We start from the raw sequence: 22,603 nt of genomic DNA on the forward strand, positions 1-22,603 counted from the left end.
AATGAACTTCCCATCCAAGCTCCAAGATACGTTATCACACTTCCGTCACTGTCCAAGTTGAATGATACCATTAATATAAGGTCACCAGATCTTGTCAAATTTGTGGGAAAAATCAGGACGAAAACAATCCTTACTGACGCGTAAAGTTCGAGTGGAGTTTCCATTGTACTTTGACCACAGAATAATCAACCCCCAGACACGTATGAGGGATTCCGTCAATCAGCTTCGCCTGATGTCCTTATAATCCCATCAACTTAACACGTTCATTCAATTCCAACTCATCGGGGAAACTTTTGCAAAGTAGTTCCGACTGACTATCTTCCCATCTCGTCCGTTCTTCGTTGTTATTAGATTACGAAAGTTGTTTGCTCTCTGCTTGCTCCGTGTTCCTGTTCCCGCTTCCAGTTATGGATGAAAACTTCCCCTAGATATCCAATCTATGAGCTTATTATGTCTGACCCTTGGCTGTTCGACGCGTCACCGAGCCGTTATAGAAGCACTTCACTAAGAAACTCCGACAGTTCCATTTCCTGTCGTTCGGCTTGGGATCCTGTTTCTCTAGGCAGGCCTTGAATGGACCGAAAGTAGCAAAAGTTTGAAAGACAAAGACAAGATAAAATGTGGGGAGGCGTCGTTCAGGTTTCCTCGGCAAGGACAACAAAACTATTAGCGATGATTTTAGGGACAGGGTCGACGTGGGGTTGCCACACTGCCGACATTTCAATGTTTTATCGTTAGCGCTCTTCAGTTTGAAGAGCTTATCCAATACTCCTAAGAGGGATTAATGGTGCTGGAGAAAAGCCGATTGATAACTTCTGTAAGTCAAGTGGCTTTGGATGATTGGAAGCCTCGATGCATTTTTTCAACGGATCATAAATAAAATTTAATAAGTATGTTTTTGTGATTAGGATTATGAGGATGAATTCTGCCAAGGAAGATATCTAGATTCCGTCTAAGCGGCCTATTTATTCTCGAACTTTCTCCTTATTTTTCCCCCATTGGTTTGTGTTCATGGTGGTCGAGGAATAATTTTTCAAGGCAATTTAAATTGTAGAATTCAAAAAAGAGAAACAGTTTCGGTTGGTATTTATTGCCAACCATCCTCAGACATTGTGGGGATTGTCCTCTCTGTTATTTTCAGAATTTAGCGGAATGAGGCCCAGAACAATCTGAATAATGAAAAAACATGTCCTTTAAAATAGCTCCTTATTTATTTCTCTCCGTTTATTGATGGAAACCATTCGCAAATAGAAGTTAGTGACTCAGCGATGTCTTTAGCGGGTAGTTCAACTACCACCATGCAGGAAAGTTTTCAGCACTTTTTACAGCTCCGACATGGAGCCACTTTGACTGAAAAAGTGTGTTCATTGCGTAGCAAGCGTAGCAATGGAAATGTTGTTTATATTCAGAGTGTATCAACATGAGTTTCCAATCAACTTCAAAATCCTCGTCTAATTTGCTCACTAGAGTGTCTTTTCCTAAGAAATACCATTGGAGAGAAATTCCCGCTAATTGAGGTGTCGAGATAAATTGAATGGATTGAATATTACGGAACAGTGAATTTTAGACCAGTTGAGTTTTCGAGATGTGCCTTCATACGTTCACCTCTCTACCCCTCTAATTGATTCACTGAAGCCAATTTTAACAAGTAAAGAACTCAAATCAATTTATTTTTAATAAGAAATCCATTCGAATACACTTCGGACTAAGAGGAATAAACCTAGACTAACTTTAAAAGCTGGGGTTATGAATACAGTTAGAAGTCCTCCCTGCTTACCGTGAGAGACAATTAAAAGGGATGCAAATTTGTAGGCAAACAACCCGCGAATTTTACTATTATCGAAACGTCAACAACACCTTGGATAGGGTCTGGCTTCACGACTACAACCTTTGGCTATCGAAAACAGCTCAAAAAGCGCACTCGTACCGAAGATCACCAGAATATTGCCCTTCTCCAACTCGATCAAGAATTCCAGAGATATAAGCTGGTCATTCTGGGCCTGAGTAAAGTAAGATTATGGGACTCTCTGTTGTCCTTCTCCTGTCTCTTTTGCGGTTCTACACCCTGGAAAGTCAAGTGGAAGCAGACGAGGATCTTGTGTCGGACTGTTACTGACGGTTACTGCTCTCTTAATCAGGATCGGTATTTGACAGGATCTTAGCTGCAAGATTCCAGCCTAGGTTAAGGAACACCACAATTGTGCAGTACAACATCAGCCGATATTTCCGATATAGTGAAGAAGGATGCTTTCTATAAGGAAATGCACGCAGTAAAGAGCCTGCCTAAAGGTAACATTTTGACCATGATGGTTGATCTAAATGCCCAGGTGCGTCCGGACTGGGCCTTGTTCAGAAATATGATGAGGATGGGGATCTTCAACTGCCATCACCTCGTCATCTACGACACACTATTCCAACAGAGAATTTGCCATAAGTTCAGTTGGGTTTCGACTGACCGGCATTTAACCAGCGGCCATGTCGCGATCAGCAGTAGATTTTTGATTTTGTACGTAATAAAAGAGATGCTGGCACCTGCCTCGGGGACCATCATCTGATGGTTGCTTAACTTTGTTTGCTGCGTTATTACTTCGTTTGGTCAAAGGGGAACAGAGCGTCAACCCCCAAATTGAATATGGGTCATCCACGCACTCCTACTGTTGTCCAACAGTGGGAAAACTTTCAAGCGGTACATAGATCTAGCAACCTGCCCTGGAAAATTGATCAATCAAAAGTGACTTTGCCTCTTATGCGAGTTGAGTTATCGGCCATGTTCCAATTAGACATTACATGAACTTACTAGCTGCAGATACTTAGAGGCGGATCGATAAATGTATGAACCTGTTGTTATTGGCTGCGACCGAAGACGAGCGCGAAGGAATTTCACTCTTGCGCTGGTGAGGGAATCAGAAACTTCCGCAGATAGCAACGTTTCCACCATTGTCCACTGCATCACGCAAAATCTTACAAGTAGTCGTAAGCCTATCGATGGTCCTGTGATATACGTTGAAGATGAGCTTCCCATCCGGGATGATAGGCAGCTAAGAATACGCAAAGAGCACTTCACCGGGATTGTGACTCGTACAACATGGAGTGGGCCCCATCCCTCGTGTATGATATATCAAGTCACCATAACATGCGGATATGGACTACATCTCCAAACAGAAGCGGCATGATCACTGATATCAACGCAAACGGAATAAATCCGCTGGTCTTGACAGTCTCCCCGTGAAATTATTCCATGCAGCTTCTGTAGGTTCTGCAGAATTGTTACGTCCATTCATTGGGAATCAGAAATCTTTCCTAGTGAATGGAAAAAGGGGATGATTATTAAGATTATTAAGAAGGAAAAAGGTTCCTTTTGTCGAAGAGATATTAGCTAAAATCACCCCGGAACACATCAAGGAATATCTCGAAAGATCAAGCTTTCGAGAGACAGAGAGCAGGAACTCGTTTTGCTCCGGATCCTTCTGTATCGACCCCATTAGCTAACAGCAGGAGCAGCATACGGAGATGCTCCGTATGCTGCTCCTGCCCTCACCTCACTTCTCCACTTTTCATCGATTTCCAGGAAACTTTCGACAGAGTGAACAGGAAGTGCATCTGGGATGACCTATGCAAGAGGTTCATTCCGGAGGAACTAATTGCTATTATCAGAGTGGTATATAATGGTGGTTTTCCGAAGGTTCTATACTTGGCCCTCTTCTAATCTGTTTTTATCAATGACTTCCTTTTCATCCTTAATGACCCTGTTCGCTTTATGCTGATGATCTTAAGTTATTTGCCTCTGTTTCGTTTCCCCTGGACTGTACTCTACTGCAGGCCATTCTTGACACTTAGGTTCATTGCTGCTTGGTTAACAAATTGACACTGAATATCAGCAAAGGCCACTGAATGCGTTATTTACTTGAACCCTCCCCAACATCCTTTCCCTACTCTCTTGGCGGACAACGCCTTTCAAGACAAGCAAACTCCGTTTCACTTTCCACTGCATTGACATCATCAATCGAGTTTCCAAAATGTTTGGTTCTACCCTACGTTCCTCCGCCAACTTCACCACTAATTCAGCCTTTTTCAACTCCTTTATCAGAAACGCCCTCGAATATTGCTGCGTAATCTGATCCCCTTCCGCAACCATTAGTATCGCGCTCTTTAAGCTGTACAAAGTAAATATACCCAGATCGTCTTTTTCAGGAAGAACCTTCCTCGTGCAGACTATCCGTGCCACGTCAGCACCCTCAACCTTCCTTCCCTGCAGCAATGCATCTTCCTTGATATGTGTAAGTGTCAGATGGACTGCTCTGCCAAATCCGACATCATTTTCCGCATCGTCCATCGTAGTACATGTAGTGTAAGCATTTTCGAAGTCCCCTTTGTGGAGTTCGGCATCTATTTTCACTCCTCGATCCTAATACTATGCGGGTCCTACTTGCTTGCATCTTACTACCGCCATTTTTCTTTCTCGTAAACGGTAGCGTTTGTCATGATGCCTTGGTTAGATGACGTGAAAAAGTTCAATGAATTATGTCCTCTTACCTCAAACACCTCGACTACATTGATGACATTTGTTTGCCTTCTCACTAAGTCGTAGGCACCTGACCAAATGTCTCCAGATTTCAAAAAGGAGGCAAAGGGAACTAGCTGCAGATAAAGACCAACAAAGCCAAATGTAGCTATCTCAACACTAACATCAAAATGGGGTTGTTCCGCGGCAGCGATTATTGTGTGCTATTTTGTTGGAGGAATATATGGAAAATGATCGTCGCTGTTACTTAAAAACTCAAAGTTTTCATCACTTCATATCTAACTTTCATTGTATTTTGATCTAAAACAGACAAACAGACAAAGACTGGGTCGGTGCTCGGGCAGATATCTATGGACGTGTTGATGAGGAGGAGGTCATACATTAAGGAAGGGCGGCAACGCCATTGCGGGTTATGTCATGCAATGGAAGGTAGGACTCCGTGGTGTTGAACAGTGGAGGAGAAGTACAAGCGACCCGAAAAATCCTTGGATGAAGTGAAGCACATTGCGTGAAACCGAAATAATGGCGCATAGGTGTGTTTGAAGCGTTATGCCCTGCCTAGACAACGACGGCAACCAAACGTTTTGAATAGGCGCAGAAAAATGAACATGTCAAATGAATATTGTCAACCATGGGAACAAACTTATTCAATTTATTTCTACAGTTCTAATGAAAGTCCTGAGGATGTAACGTGAGAATCTCAGTACTGTGTAGGCATAATCCCGCGGTCCTCTTCGGACATGGATTGATTTGGACATCGCTATCAGGCTCAACATTGATACCAGAGGTTGCAAGGCCTACCGAACACATCTGCTGCAACTAAGGGGTACAGCGCCCGAGTTGTACAGTGCAACTCCACGCTAGAGCCCGCAATATGAGCACAATCGCTACCATCATTAAACTCTCACAAGGGGGTCAACCGCAAATAACCGGACCGAGAGTATAGTCTCTAGGAATGCTCCTAGAATATATGCTCTCAGAGAGTCATCCCAGTTCCCATGGTATTAGGTCACCTCCGGTGAAACTTCGTGGCGAGAGCCACCTCATATGAGTCCTTGCAGACTCGAGTCTGATCGCCCTTCTCGTATACATGGGCTAATGTGGCAAGGCCGACAAATATCTGTAATTCCACATTTTCAGCTGCTGAACATCAAGAATAATGAGGACCGTTAACACCCTTCATCGAAACTTTGGAACCAGCAGCAAATTCTGTCGCGATGCGGTATATAGTTTCTGAACTCGTTATTTTTTTATCACCAGATGGTGATCCCTTTTGAAACCACTAAGGTGGAGAGAAGACCAAATGTCGAGAAGCGCACACACATTTCAAAAATTAACTATGTGCCCTTACACGATAGTCGAAGGTCGTAAGCGATAACTCCGCCGTAATGCGCGGCATGGATACAATTTCGTTTGCAAGAAGGAGAATCGAAATTCGCAAATTACTAACGGGCAATACTTTGAGCGGGTTCTTAATTCACAACTCAAAGAGTAGCCACTGTCTGAATGGGGTAAAAATGCGGTAAGTTACAGTGTACAATTAATGAGGCCCTACCTATTCCTAGAAATGCTTGGATATTAGGTGGTCTTTGCCCTGTTAACTAGTGTTTCGTGCCTGGTTTGACGGACTTGTTCCCCAAATTTATCGAGTTAACTATTATAATTTGGGTGCTATGGTATTTTTGGAGACCCTTCGCCGCTAGACAAAATTTCCCTACCTCTACTTGAGCCTCGAGCATCATTCTGACCAAATCATAATGGAGTCAATATTGCCCACATGTAGTCTGTTCTGATATTCTTCAAGGCTTATAGGGAACGACATGGAATCTGAAGAGATCCACGTTCATTTCTGGATCCAAACCAGGTATTCGAAAAACTTTTTCGCGTGATGCTACTGGTTGGGTGATCCGCAGTGCCTTTTTATCAGCACATTTATTTAAACTATGGGTGCTTACTTGGCCATTCAAACACCCAAGTATGATTTCGATGTCGTACCTAATATCAACTTCGAGGGTTCGTTCTCTCCCATGAAAAAGGTTGCCTACTCGACTCCGCACTTTTTATTGCAAGGTAAAATCTTTTATGTGGCTTCCTTGTAAGCGAAAAACGCACATCGGTTTGTCCATATTTTCAAAGCGCCTAACAGCAGATTTTATTTCTTGTGTGTCCATTGATAATCTTGAATTTATTTGTGGTAAGAAGAGCTACAGCTTTACTGTACTATTGAGAAACTACAGCTTCTTTGTATTAGCTCTAAAATGTTCCACTCAAGTCACTTGTCATAAAACCGCCCTTAGATGCTACAAAATGTTGTTCAGTGAAGACCAATGTTAGGACATCGGCTTTACAATGGAGGAACTGACGATGCTCTTCGTCTTCAAATCATTTAGTCTTTTCAAGGACCAAGTAGTAACAATCTGCCAACAGAGGAGCTAGTTATCGCCTAGCAAAAATCTTTATAGGGAAACTATAGGCCACTGGCCCAGTTTTCTTCTTCAAGAAGATTATCTATAAAAAGTCAGTGTGGCGATCGGCTACCTGCAACCTACATGAAAACGAGGAGGAAATGCCCACCTACTTCATATGCAGCAGTTTTTCATTGCCAGACCTAAACAAAGATACCTTTGGCCAGTCTTCTTCAGCGACAAACCTGCACACTCTCTGATGAAGAAGGCACACTTTGTAGCCGCAACAAGTTGCGAGCAACGTAGATGCTCCAAGGGCCAATTGTATTCCGCCTAGTGCACCAGGCATAGATCCTTGAAACTACGGTTCTCTACTTTTCTTTCACTTAATTTTAAAGTAAGGCACCATCCTTTTGATGTTCTGTTTATTCTCGCAGATAAGGTTAGTTTTCCCAGCAATAGAATGGTGTCCTCGCAAACAAAAACTTGGTCACAGAAGAAGAACAAAAATCACATGGAAGCAATTAAAACAGGGAGTGAAGCCGCTCTACTAAGTAAAGAATAACATCGTCTTGACTGCGGGGTCATTTGCAGTACTTAAAGGGTCGGGATCCCCGAGGCACCGAAGAGGGTATTCTAACTCGATAATGAGCATTTTTTCTGCATTCTAGGCAATAGATTGGAGAAAGTTTCTAGGTAATGAGTAAACCGCGAATGATCGGTACTCTAGGAGTTCCCGGAGCCGTTGACATTTCTCTATGACGTTGATGGGATGAGGTGAGGTTGGCTCTGCCATGGTGGTAGTCTTGGAATCTATTAAGGGATCTTTGGAACCGTAGTCCGCATTGACCCGAGTGAATTTCGGGATCAGCTGAGGGTATATTATACCTCAGAAGGCAAAACAAGAAAACTACCTCCTTCCCCTAAGAAAAGGCAAAGAACCAACGACGACTAGATCGCAAATTTGATTCAATAAGTTGATGGAGGCCTTTTGTGCCAGTTAGAGGTTAGACTGGCTAGGTTAGGACTGAAAGCATTGGTTCAAAAGTGTGTTCTACATAGGAAACGAAGACTAGCTATATCCTCGATGAATTAGGTCCAAAGACAACCGACAAGGATACGTTTTATGAAGTGGTTAAACGACTACTGATGTTCTTTAGTTTTTAACCTGGAGGTTATGTAAGATTTTAACTGTCTTACAGAAAATTCCTGCAGTGGAAAAGGCCATCAAACGGTAATGCCCAGGGAGAAGCAATACTGGAATATCAGTCGACTCAGCTGTGAATGAGTACCTGAGTCAATTGAGGGTAATAATCTCGGGAGGGCGCAATGCTGACCAGATTGCCTCCTACAGTATACTGTAGTGTACTGTTACGGTCTTGAATGAAATGTTCTAACACACTTCAAGGCCCTGATCCAATATGGATTGTTGCACCAACTAAAAAAAACTCCATGGCGTGATTAGTAAAAGCTAGTCGATGGAGAACTTTATTATAAACTAGTCACTATTCATGCAATAATATGCATGGACGGTACGTACTATCGACACTTAGCCTCCATTAGTTCAGACTGAAAACAAGGAGATCAACAGAATGAATCATCTAAGAAACCGCTCCATGCTTTATGAGACGCTGGAGGGCCAGTGGAGGTGATCTCTGGATGACTTCGAACAATAGTCTGCTATATTGAATAGGTACAAAGTAAACTTGTCATAATGGTGCGGTAGGTCACCAGACGGATTACTCTACATGGTTGTACCTTTCTACCGGAAAAATCGAATCAATTGTCTTAACTAAAAAGAGAATACCGACTCGGAGGTCGGCGAAAAAATTGTAGAGTAAAAGCCAACAGTTAAATACCTACCCTTTGTCATTGTCATTCTTAAATGTATTTCCATAGTACTTACTCAAATTGCTCTAAAATATCTTTGGCATCTTCTGGACAGAATACTTACTACCAACTTACGAAAGTTTGACTCTAATCACATCAATATTGAAAGATAATAGTCTTAGTGAAATAATTACAAGATTCGGTGAGTACTTCAACGCGCAGCTAACTTTTGCTCACTAAAATGGAAACCTTAAGTCCACAAAGATACAAACAACAAGTATCCACTATAAAATTCCTAAAGGATGGTAACATTTACTCTAGGTATCACCGGAAAACAATCTGACATAGTACACAATACACAATACTTGAAAAGGATATACGAGTGTGCATGTTCGGACCCAGCTGCTCTGTGCAAGGATTAAGCTTGTTTGAGATGTGCCAAGAGATAGGATCAATGGAATAAAAGGAAGCGTACACGTGCTGTCCTCCACAGGGAGACATGCTACGGTTACCTGAACATTTAAGAGCAGATTAGTAATGTACAGCTTAATCCTTTCAGCTTCTCGAAAGTTCATTAAAAATTTTACGCCTCAGGAGTTTCGTTTCTATAGTTGTGGTTTATAGGCATTATTGTTAGCTGGAGGCATATCTTTTTCGACAACATATTTCTCCCAGAAGAGGAAGATTTTGGTTATGGAATCAGTTAGTGTCGAAGCTGTTTGTGTGGGCAGGATTAAGAATAATATTCAGTAGAATAATTAGAAGTTTGGTTTCTATAGGAAGAAGAAACTTATGCCAGTGAGCTATTATCTGCAAGAAAGGTCAAACCTAATATTCCAAAAGCGCAATTTCCTATGTTCTGTTGATGAGTCTTTAGAATTTGAAGGTCATCCAAGTTTCCTCTAGTTTCAATGGAAGATGATACTATTGTCACGAATTAAGCATATTTACAAATTATCTTGAAACACGTGTTTTCCAAAAAGGCTGAAATAGTTGAGAACTAAATCGAGACACGGTTTGATTTTCATATAGTCAAGTGGATTAAAATTTTAAAAAATAAAGGATGGAACACATACCAAAGCATTAATGCTATCGTCAGGAAAAGTTATCCTCCATCGCAAATTAACAATATTCCAGACGAAATTAACCATTTTTCAAATCAAATTAACGGCCTTCCATATAAAATTTAAGTTTTGCAAATCGAATTCACGATTTTCAAAATTAAGTTAAAATGTTTCCAAATCAAATTCAAATGAAATTAAGATTTTTCCAAACCAAATTAGCAGGAACAAATTATTATGTAACGTAAAAGCAAAGTACCTATGATTGGCGCCACTCTTACGTAATAATTTGATCCTGTAATATAAAAAAGTTAATTTTTTAGGAAATATATTAACCCAGCGTTGCACTTGAGTATATAGCATTTCCATAATTTTCCAAATCAAATTAACGTCTTTCCACATCAAACCTCACGTCTTTGCAAATCCAATTCACGATTTCCCAAATCAAGTCAATGATTTTCCAAATAAAATTAATATTTTTTCAAATTAAATTTACAAGATCAAATTGGTAAGTAACCTAAAAGAAAAGCTATTTGTGAAAATTGGGAATATAGTCCCAGTCCATCTTCATACATAGTGTTTTTTTAGATTATGAAATACTTTGGTCCTGTCAATTTGACTGTAAAATGTTAAATTTGGTTAGGTAAAAGTTAATTTCATTTGGAAAATCGTGAATTTGATTTGGACAGACGTGAATATAAGAAATGCTAACAGGAATCACCAGTATTATTATCAGAAAATTTATGTAAATGCTTGTAATGTTTTTTTTAGCGAGGTCTACCCTAAGTGAAAGGTCTATGCAATCGGAGAAAGAAAGTGCGAGGCGAGAAACTCCAAAGAAAACCAGTTTTCTAACCTGTTCCGGGAGAACTTGAATGAATTGAAGAATGGTTTAGTTGGATGAAATTCAACAAGTAATAAGCAAAGGCAACCTGGCACCCCCTTTGCTAAAAAGTAAATAATGTAGTTACCAAAGAAGAGCACAGCAAAGCTACAAACAATTTTTCCGGCTCCACAACCTCACAACTTATTACGGGTGCACGAAGTTTATAACTACACTCGCCTTGTGGATGTTGTGTACGGAGTTGTCAAATCTCCCATCAGCCGCGTCTATTCATGTTGACAAGGGGACGCTTGACGTGTTATGAACACGAGACAACGAGAAGTTGCAGGAAGCGCCGAGAAGGGTAATTTCATTAAAGGTTCTGTGCTGTGGTAGATTTTGTTGTGAAAACTGCCTTCAATTCTACAAGACTGAGCAAAATAATATGGGCTTTAACGAAATTATGCATTATGAAATACTTTTTGTCCCAGGCCGAAACATGGATTGATACCCGCGATGGAGCCTAAAACCGGGGAAACGTCTGCTGAAACCACAGCAACAGCTCTCTATCTAACGCCACCTCTGCAGTGCCGCTACGAGTTCTTTCTTAGTGAGAAGCTGCAGATGGAGAGGCATGAAAGCAAGTCCCCCGCGAGTAGAAACCGAACGAATTGTACCAACTGGTTCTCCTGGTTGGGGGTTACTTATTACGAAGTCACCACAAGAGCCTCGGACTGGATGGATTTTAGAACGATGAAACCGGCAACGAAAACGGGTAAACAATTCCGCTCCCTATACAGATCAAATGCTGCCCAGCAGCCGATATCCTGCCCCAATATAAGGCTCACGTAACAGTGTTACAAAAGATGCGCTGGACAGGGACCGTTTTCCTGGAGAACACCCACTACAACATATGAGTATATTATAATGACTATCTAGAAAACCATGTATTCAGATTAGGCTTCTTAGTCAACCAAAAAATGAAACATGCTGTTATCGGTTTTGAAAACATGAATGCACTCTGCACCTCATTAACGTTGCCGCACCTACAGAAGAGACTGCATAGTCAGGGAAGGATACCTTTTACGAGGCATTTGAACGAACCCTCGAAGCCTGATGATGATGATGATATCAAAATCATACTTGGAAATTTTAACAACCAAGTGGGGACGGAGCCTGTATTCAAGCGATATGCTGGCGCCTATAGCTTAAAAAAGGATACCAATGGTAGCAGACAGCGGACTATTCAATAAGCAGTGCCCCAAGAAATGGTTGTTATAAGTAGCTGGTTTGCGCGGAAAGTGGTCCAGAAACAATCGTGGGCTCCTCCAGACGGGATCACTTTCAAAAGTCGCCATTTCTCAGCGCCAATACGATGCTAATCTAATTGTCATAGCGTTTCGGGCCCCAATGACAATGCTACCTAGAATCACCTTACACAATCAGATGAGAATTAACACTGAAGCCATCCACAGCACCGCCCTCCGTAACACCACCGCAGTTAACAGAGGTCCTGAAAACCACCTGAAGAACGTTATCATTGATACGGACGCAAATATACTTGGCCCCAATAACAAAAAAAGCCGGAACGGCTGGTTCGACAATGAATGTAAGCTAACAACGAAACGGAAGAAAGCTGCATACCGCATTATGTTGCATTCTCAAAGAACGAAGGCATGCGCAGAGACTAGTTACGAACTTCAACGAACGGAAAAGCGGCTCCACATATGGGAAAAGGAAGCCTGATAGAATCAACAGGGCTGTGAACTCGAAAAGTACAGGGAACAACGGAAAAAGTGGCGCATGTTTTACCACCAAGTTAGTGCAAAGACGAAGAAAGAAATCTGATTTCCGACCGAATGAGCATATTGGAGCGATGGGTTGAGTACCTTGATGAACTGCACAACAACCGAAATATCGACGAGTAGGAGGTTCCGCCAACTGAAGATGACGGACAAAAGCTATCACCATTAAGCATGGAAGGAACTGTCCGTGCAATTCATCATCATCAAAAACATAGGTCGCCCGGGGCCGTTGGAATTACAGCCGCATTGGTTAAATATAGTAAGGTTTCAGCACCTGAAAAATGGGAAGAATCGAAAACTAGCAAACCCAAGCAGTGAATAAAGGTGAAAAGCAAAAGCGACAAAAAGGCGAAAAAGAAAATCCGTCCGGAAATCATATAATTTTTCTTCTTTCCTTCCAAAGGTGAAATCGAGTCCGGAATTGATAGACTTGGACAAAAATGTGACCAGCATCTTGGAAACACAGAAAGGGTATTGGCAGCTGGAAATGAATATAACCAGCGAGACTAGAGAGAAAAAGTGAGCAAGCGGAGGTTAAAGCCCGAAAGCAAGAGATAATAGTCTATTGTAAGGACCTAGACGATGTTCAATTTCGGTGGATATAATTCTCACCCACATCATGTTTGCGATTATATCAAAAAGGAGCTAATCAGACCAGTTGCCACTTTCGATCGCTCTCGGGTGAGTTGCCTCTGCGTTGAAACTATTCGTCACATTTGTTTTTTTTAACAACTTAATCTTGAAATAATTAAAACTTGCTTTTTCATGAATAGTGTTATTTATTGGTCTTGCAAATACTGATATTTCGGGAACCGTGAGGAGGGTTTAGACCTACTCTAACTAAATATTTAACGCTATACGCGAGAGAAGCAGTAAAGACTAATCTATCTCTAGTAAGAACGATGCCCATCACCGGGAAGCGAAAGTTCTGTAGTAGCGGTGATTGTATCCATACTTCTCTACAACAGTTCTTTTTGACCAGGAGCAATGGAAAATACTACGACCCGGGGGAGAGTGGATTCTCAGAATACCCGTGAAACAGTGTGTGGCATCGCAGGGATGACCTCTGAGTGCTTTTTTCACCAAAAAAAGAAGGCAAATCTCCCAAAGTGACTGACACAAGCAGTCCTACTCGCAGCTACATTTGTTCGAAATTCAAATATCTTTATTAATTGCACAGTTACGATAATTTTATCCATATCTTCATTTTTTGATGAGTAAAAGCGAATATGAGACAAACAAAAAACATATTGCTAGTGCTTGTGTTGTTTTTAAGGTTTTGTGTAAAGCAAAAATTTATTAAAATCAGTTTATTGTCTGTTTATGTGTCTCTCTGTCCCTCAGTCGCACACACCTTCCTCATGAGCTGCTGCACCTATTGTCACGATATTTGGTGAAACAGTATAACAAAAGGTGTTCTGACATTGACCACGAATCTGCATCCCCAAGTTCAATGCGGTTCATCTTCGAAATCCAGCTGCTATCCAGAAGTGGGCAAACTGGGCGGACGATATTCGTGAGCACGAGACTGCCATCAAAAGCATCTTTCGTGAATTGATCAGAGAGTTTCGTTGCGGGGGTTGGTGAGGGAAGCAGACGTTACCGTTGGTAATAACGGTTTCGCTATGATAAATCGCACTACGAACAAACAAAATCGAAATTAACATGGCCATCAATGAATTCAAGCGTTTCCGTTCCCCTTCGAAACTCTGCCGTGTAGCTCCTACAGTCTACGCTCGATAAGTACCTAGCCACATTCATAATTCCGAAGAACCTGAGAGTTTCCCAATGAGTAGAAGAAGGAGAAGATCTTAAAGATTGCGATCACAAGTAGACGAGTGGGTTGTTTAGACTTAAAACTGCGTGGTGAAATGCAATTATCTCAACACCAAGATCAGGTTCATTCTACTCTGTGCTAATGTTCGTTCTGCGTTACTATATGGAAGTAGCACATGGAAAGTGAACTCCTCTGTTACTCAAAAGCTCCAACCCTTCGTCACTTATCTACAACGTGTCATCGAGATACGCTGATCTGATCCTATTGCAAGCAAAGAAGTTAGGTCCGTGGACGATGTGATCAGAAGGCAGAGGTGGCAACGAGTAGGTCGCACATTAAGGGGGGGGTTGTGACAATTGCATTGCTGGCTACGCCACGCAATGGGCCCTACTTTCTCAAGATGGCCGATGAATGGATTGCCCCAAAAGCATTCGGTGCAAAACAGTAGAGGAACAGTGCGGCCATTTCGCGGAGTCCTGGAAAGTGGTGAAGCGAATTTCAACCAACTGGGAACGATGCCGCGTAGGAGTGGTTGACGCACTATTCCCCATCAAGGGATAAACGGCAACCATATCAACAAACATTGCGTCCCCTGCTTTAAAAGTGAAAACCTGGAACTACAATGAGGACATACATGTGGATTACAAACTTGGAACCGCCTTTTATGCCGAGTTCCCGACTGCCTCATCAAAATAAAACAAGGTTGCATAATTGTACCTCCTACGACCCAGTTTACATTGTTTCTTGCTCCAGATGAAAAATATAATAAAGGGGAGAATCAAGTGACGCTGGCAATATTTTATAATTTGTGGCTGTCAAATAACGACACCAAGCAACTTTTCGAATGCATCTAAATGGCCCCCTCTCTGAAAGCTTACCATTTCCTAAGAACCAATTCTTCTTCCAAAATTCTCAACTAGACGGGTAAAACGGTCTAAAATCATGGAAAGCCATTTAGAAGAAGCAAAACCACAGTCCCAAATATCTGCATATAAACGTAATCTATTCTCCCTTGTTGAATCTGTCACTATAAAATATTTACTCCCAATTTAACTCGGGGACGAGTTTAATACAAAATTTACGTAATCTAGGTTTGCGTTTGTATGCAAATTCAATGCCTAATTTAATTGCGGTCATTTTTGGAGTGATCCAGTCGAAACCAATTTACATTTTTGTGTATTACTCTTCGAACTGTTGGCGATAGTACCTAGATAAATGGGGATTCGCTGGTGGCATCCAATGTAAATATACACACATTCGCGGGTAAACAAATCCTTCAGTCCTTGAAATTGTGAAAACATACAAACGACCAGACATTAACATATTGGTACACGTTAGCGAGTTCCGCTGGGATATGAGGTCATTCTTTTAATTAAAATGCTGGAAAAAGTTATCCTGCGGTTAGTCAATACACAATTATAAGAGCCGACCTCGCCGCTAATACCTGAGGCTTGAACTTTTTTCAATTCAAGAGTAATGAAATGAGCATTTATCGATTTGTCCCCTTTTGTAGGAAGACATATATAGGCATACATGCATGTATGTTGTCCTTAGCGCCGAAATTCCTGGGAAGTATTTGCATCGAATTTATGTATTTGTATGTACGTAGGTCTAGATATTGTCATTTTTTTAGAGCTTCACTAAATATATGAGTTGGAAGATATTGTTTTCAGGACGATCTGTATGTTTTTGCTTCAAGTGTTGATGGCAAGGAAAACACTTTAATTTTGGGTACCTATAAATCATGGAGTTTTTCGTCCCACTTGAACGAGCAGATCCACTTGGGCATCAAATGGTATCGCCACAGTCTAATTGACTACGAGTACGTCCTCCGTATTTTCAAGGAAGTTTGTAAACTACACTGAGCGTTTTGTAAATAGAGTCCACGCGAATAAAATTGTTATTTGATACTTTGCTTAGACTCAGGACGAACTGAAAAACACAAAAGATAAAATAAAACGAGCACTAGCAGGTTGTTTACAAGACAAAAACATGACAGAAGTCGTTATCCTATTTTGATCTAGCCCCATCCATTCAAGCGAAGATCCGTGCTTCTGATACACCACATACATTAGAGCATCCTTTAAAACTGCTTTGAACCGCTCGGAGGAGGGTTGGGTGAATGAGGGAAGTCAACATTTCTTGGTTTTGTAAAGTTGTAAGTTGATTTTAATGTGGGTTGGGGGAGTAAATGCTTTTGACGTTTTTGAAATTTCTTAAGAGACGGAAGTTCACTAGGCATACAAAAGAAATGTTTCAGCTTTTGTCTGGAAGTCTATATTCCTTAACCAAAGGGAAGTATGTATTATGGAGCTATCATGAACTTGCTAGCTTTATGCAAAATACAGGAGTTCATGAAGTTCGACGGAAGGAATTATGTGCCATCAGAGGTTTAAATGAGCTTTGTGATGATCTATAAGAGATAGTCGTGGAAGTCAATATAACCTTCATCTGGAATTCCTGCAGAAAGTAACTTTCCCCTACTTTACAGGGAACAGGATTAATAAGACAATTATCCTTTGTAATTCTTCACTTCTTCGTAATGAATATAGACAGATATACAATATCTGACGCACTTTCGTTCACAGAAGATTTGAGCTACAGCCTGCTAACTACTTTGTGGAATATACGACTATAAGCATGCACTGATATAAGATAATATTTGTTCATTGTTTCTGTTCGCGTGTTCCATATAAGAGGAGCTTGCCTAAAATATTGCATCCCAACTCACATTTTGGGAACAATTGATATGTTTTAATATGTGTCTAGGAATGTATGTATAAGGGCAAGGCGGAGATGGACAATGGAACATTCAGTATTTTGAAACTTAATTGCCACCGTTGGCTATCGAAAACAGACTATGATTGGTTTCTAGAATGTGTCGAGCTAGTCGACGGCAGTATCACTGGACTGTTTCGGCGATATCCTAAACGGCCTCTTCCAGTGGGCTACCCTGCTTGGGCGTTGGCCAAGCTCGCGCACTAGCTCCTGGATTTTTAACTAGAGGACCGTGGTTGCTCTCGTTCCGGGCTGCCGAAACTTAACTTCGGAACGATGGGGTAATCAAAAACTACTGGAACAGAAAAGGCTAAAAGGTTAGGAATTATACTTACGTTGATTGGCTTCGATTTAGTTAAAGAAAACACTCGCGTTTCCACTTCAACAAACCTTTTATTACTAAACACAATATTCTACTTTTTTGTTTTTAACAATTTCACTAATTAATTCTATAAGTGAGTTAAAGAAATTACCGCGCGAAATAAAGTGTTCTCGGTTAGAACACTTTAGCTCTGTTCAGAGGCTTTTTGACTACTAAAAATTAAAAGTAATGCTATTCTTTAAGTCACCTATGTTTGACCCTTCCGTGTTTACACATTGGTTTGAAAGTGCTCTTGTACACAACACAATAACACTTGTTTATTACTATAAATTTTCTTGCTGGCGGCAAATCGACACCTGCTGTTGCGCTGCGAATTGATGACACGGAAGAAAGTCATGTCGAGGCCAAATATACCATTTGGTAAGTAACATGCTGATGCAATGGCGGAAGAGAATCTCGCGATATCCAAACAGGCCATTTGCATAGCATGTGATGTAACGATGGAAGAGGTTAAATGCGCAAGCAGACTGGGTTTCATGGGGCTAGCTCCAAAGATGCGGCTGCTGGAGAAAATCCGGCGAAATCGCTTAAACAACTGGACATTCTGCTCCTAAGCAAAGTACGATGATGGGACTTTGGAGAGTACTCATCTTCCCCTTGCGGCAATGTGCTTTTGTACTCTGAAAGATCAAGCGGTAGCAGACGCGGATGCGGTATTGGTATGTTTTCGAAGTCGAACGCAAAGCGCTCTCTCATGTCATGGAAGCCCGTTTCTGTTGGTGATATATTGCTCGATCACAGGGCTTGACACGAGGTCAGTTAGGTTTCAATCGACCAACACCGTACCAGCAATCAGATTGACTACTTTGGGATCAGCAGTAGATTTAGGAGTTGTCATCTGAATGCGCGTTACAATATCTGACTTACTATGGAATCGTGCAAGCGGATCGACGACCGCAAGGGACTGAATTTGTACTTCAGGTGGATGAAATGACTAGTCATTGTAACTTTCGAATACAAACTGCTTCTCCAATCGGAAAAGAAATCATCTCCGCCCTCAATGCACTCAAGTGGAGTAAAGCCACTGGGCTCGATGGTCTCCCTGCATAGTTATTTATCCTTGCCCCGCAGTTACCGCAAATATGCTACTTCAACTCTAGGGAAATTTTGCAAATCCGAAATGTTTGTTAGAGAGGGGAAAATATCATTAAGATTCCAAAAAATAGTAAGCACTTTGAGTGTGATGAGAGGCTTGATACCTGTGTACTCAATGAGGTCTAAAATAATCGCGGAACGCATTAAAGATCAAATATTGAAAGCTTAATCGACAGAAAGGAGGGTGATTTCCGCTTTCCATCCTCCAGTATTGAGCACATCTAAATCCTACGGATTATTTTCGAAAGGTGCGCGGAGTTCAGTTGTTCGCTTCAGCTGGTCTTCACCAATTTCGAAAAAGCTTTAGATCGCGTGAACAGAGAGTGTATCTGGAGTTCTCTACACAGGAGGGACGCGCCGGAAAAACTAATAGCTATTCTCGGCGCGACATATGATTATGCAAAAACTCACGTGCCGCATCAAGATAAACTTCCGAAAGAATTTGAGATCCAGCTAAAGCCTGCTAGGACTGTATCTCGTAGCCGATATTTTTTCTTCTCGTGCTCTCATGCTGCTTTATCCGAAGGGCGTGGAGGAGTACAATAGACCGTGACATCTTTCCTCAAACACCTCGACAACATCAATGTTTTCAGTCGGAGAGGTCATCGAATTCCCCCTATCTGCATTAACGACCAGACAAGACAATTTATATGCCTAGGAGCTTGGTTTCTGCCGACAGTGGCGCCGGACTGGATGTTTCCCAACGCTAGACCCGCTTTCGCTACCTTGTCTAAAATCTGGAGATGCAGTTAGCTATATCTGTTTCATGCTAGTGAGCTATATGAAAGTAGCAGATGGAAAATGACTCCCAATGTGAGTCGAAGGCTTCCAGCCTTCGTCAACAGCTGTCTGCATCGTATCATCGGAGCTAGAAACGAAGAAGTAAGTCAGCGCACAGTACTGGGTCATTGCGAACGATGGCGGTATTCTGTCGACACGTGTCAGACTCGGGCGTGTACAGGGGGGAGGGGGGGGCCAGGAAGGATGGCACCTTCAATCGATGCTTTTCCTGCCTTAGAGGTACTGTGAAGCACGGGCTACGTGGTTCCTTCCCTGCATTGGTACCCTCGGGAAATTCTACAGGATGCTCAGAGTGGTACCCGATTTTTTTCATGTGGTAGTTTAAGGAGCAATATCCCATTGAAAACACTACTAACGATTTCATGTCCCATTTTTTAAGGGTCCGGGTTCCTTTACAACAATTTTGGCCTCCTAAAATTTCCCCATTCGGCGGCGGCTTGCAATATCCGCCTTCAGGGTAGTCTTGATAGTAGATGGTGAAATGCCAAAGGCTGGTTCTGGTCCCACCATTGTGAATTCAGAACCCTGGCAAGCCAATCTGTCGGCTTCCTCATTACCAACAATGTTTGAGCGCCCAGGTACCCTCATCAGGAATGTTTCGTTCAGTCAACCAGATTTTGGCAGCACTTGATGGCAACTCCAAACCAACTGGCTTGATATGTTGTTGTCGTTTAGTGCTGATAATGCTACCCGACTGTCGGAACAGATTTGAATGGTGCAACCCCGTTATTTTTATCGCAAACATTCTTCTGCTGCCAGTGGAATGTTTAGAAGATGCTCGTCATTTTCCCGAGAAATCGAGCCAGTTCCATAATCGTATTTCTCGAGAACACCCCTGCGCCCGACATGCCTTGCACGACTGACCCTTCGATGAAGTTTATTACGTTTGTAATTCCAAAAAAAGCATGGCCATTTATCGACTATTTTCCTTTTTTGATGATTACAACGGAGTATGTCTGGAAACCGTATGATCCGCGAGCATCAGAGACACCTGATGTTTGCCAAGAAATTTTCAAATGGGTGCATGGCTGCTTTTCCGTGCGCCAATGGTATCGACCTTACATGCGTCGTTAGCTGCTCTCCGTTTTACCTCCAAATTAAAGGGGGGTAGATTTAGAATAGCTTCGAGCACCGCGATCGCCGTAGTACTCATTACACCAGGAATACTTAGGCAATCGAGTATCTGAAACTGCGTTAGCAACTTCCTGCTGTTACCAAATTCAGTTTCGGTCACCAGACAATGCATGCTTACATCAAAATAGGTTTTACTATGGATTTATACATTCAATGAATCCGTTTTGATGAAAGACCCCAGGTCTTACCTATTGCGGTCCTGCAGCACTACACCGTTCACCGTGAGTCCATTACGGAGGCACCAACTCATCACATGCATTCAAGCCGTCACATACTGTATTCACAAACTTGCTCTTGATTATTATGCTTTTTCGGAAGACCTTTGTATCGTCGAGAAGACATAGCAAGGTGTCCATAATCAGCAGTCATAACAGCGGGGGTAGAACCCCTTCCTGTGGGCAACTACTGAGGATTGTGCCTCAATGGACTTCTATCCGACCAATATATGAATCTTTCTCCGTTGTAGCATGTGAAGGAGCCAACTGATTAATAGGGGATCTATTCGATGATGTCTTCCCGCGTTACAAATCCCCGCGAATGAGATATAATTGAAGGCACTTTCGATCCGTGACCTCAATGAGTGCTGGCTCCGTCGTTTTGCCTTTTTGGTAAGCATGTTGCCTACAGTAAAGTGACCACCTAGGGATATATGTATCTCTTACGAACCGATCTACTAATCCTTCTAGACCATTTAACAGAAAGGAAGGTAGACTAATTGGTCGGAAGCTTTTTGCGTCAGTGTAGGTGGGTTCCCTGTTTTGGAGATAACGGGGGGACGTCTTTCAAGATCACCATGCACGAGCAGGGTCTATCACTTCCACTATCCACTTCGGAGTCAGCATGTCAGAAGTTTTGGCTTGCTGTTATTTTTTTCAGATTTTTCGGTTGGATAGGTTCTGAAAACGAGACCTGTTTCATTTTCTGGGACTAACATTTTGAACCCTCAGTCCCCTCTGTTACACCCAATATCAAAAATGCCAGCAGTTTGGAAAAGTATGTAATTAACCTTTAGTACTCCATTTGATATTTCCCACAGCTACATTCAGTGCAAAAAATTAAGCACCCCTTTCCCTCTTCTCACTTGTACAGGGACTCCCTCTTAAACTCAACAGAAAATGGTTCATACTATATCTAAAAAGTTACACAGACCACATATTCTCACCAAATTCGGTAACTATCGGCTGAACCGTTTCCGAATAAACCGGATGTGACAGACAGATAAACAGGCAGACATTGATCGCAGTGTATATTTATACTCCGAAAAGGATGTTAATTGCGTCCATGTGCGTCTCTGCTGCATAGCACCAAAAGATCCAAAGAGTTCGACCCACAAGTAACGATTCTTATGAAGGAAATCAATTTGTTGTCAAGCCACGACAAAAGAACTCTTCTTTTCTCAAAACCCAAGATCACTCTCTTCAGCAAAACTCAAAATCGATTTCCTGGCGAATCCATCTGATCAAACTCCAAATTCATCAGCCGATTTTCGGCCCTCCAATTCGTACTTTTGCGACCCCGTCCTCAAAGTTGAAAATTCAAAGTCGGCGCAACAAAAGCGAAAATTACACCAAATTTCATTTCTAGTGGAATGTCCATTCGTCCCAGCTAAGGCCAATTGTCTTGCCTGCATTCAATGATACACATGTGTAATCTGGGCAAGCAGAAGGATTAACGAACAATTTGGAATTGTTCAAAGGAAAATCGATTCTTAGGTTTAGGGAAGGCCATCAATTCTTAGGTTTTTTTTTTAAATAAATAAAATTAATCATTGTAAATGTTAAAGTTTTTATGTAAATGGAATGGGAATTATAAAATTGAGAGCGATAACTGGGAAAGCTGAGTGCTAAAATGGGAGAAAGGAAATATTACGTATTATTGAATGCACCCTCTCGTCAGATTTTCCTTAGAAGAGTCGAGTGAAATACCGTCTAAGTTGTAGGTCTGAAGACGCATTCATATCAAATAGACTCTCGCTTCTAAGTACATTCTCTTTGTGCTATGAAAATCCAGTAGATCAAACTATGCGATATACTTATATATGAAAATTCCATCTTTGTAGCAATCCTCGTACTCCCTATATAGGTAGCTTATGAATTTATTGATTTTATTGAGCTCATTTTTCAACTGGTTTTGAGTTAAACTTTTTACTTTTCATATCCACAGTCAAGATTCTTTTTATGAGAAACGTTT

At 41.6% G+C, this 22,603-nt stretch overlaps 1 protein-coding gene across 3 annotated transcripts in view; it reads right to left on the reverse strand.

Moving 5' to 3' along the window:
- LOC119653576 (allatostatin-A receptor) overlaps positions 1-22,603 on the reverse strand; it is a 779,896-nt gene that overhangs the window by 130,036 nt on the left and 627,257 nt on the right. The gene's annotated exons all lie outside the window — the stretch shown is intronic.

This window comes from Hermetia illucens, chromosome 4, assembly GCF_905115235.1.
Source record: "Hermetia illucens chromosome 4, iHerIll2.2.curated.20191125, whole genome shotgun sequence".
Taxonomy (NCBI): domain Eukaryota; kingdom Metazoa; phylum Arthropoda; class Insecta; order Diptera; family Stratiomyidae; genus Hermetia; species Hermetia illucens.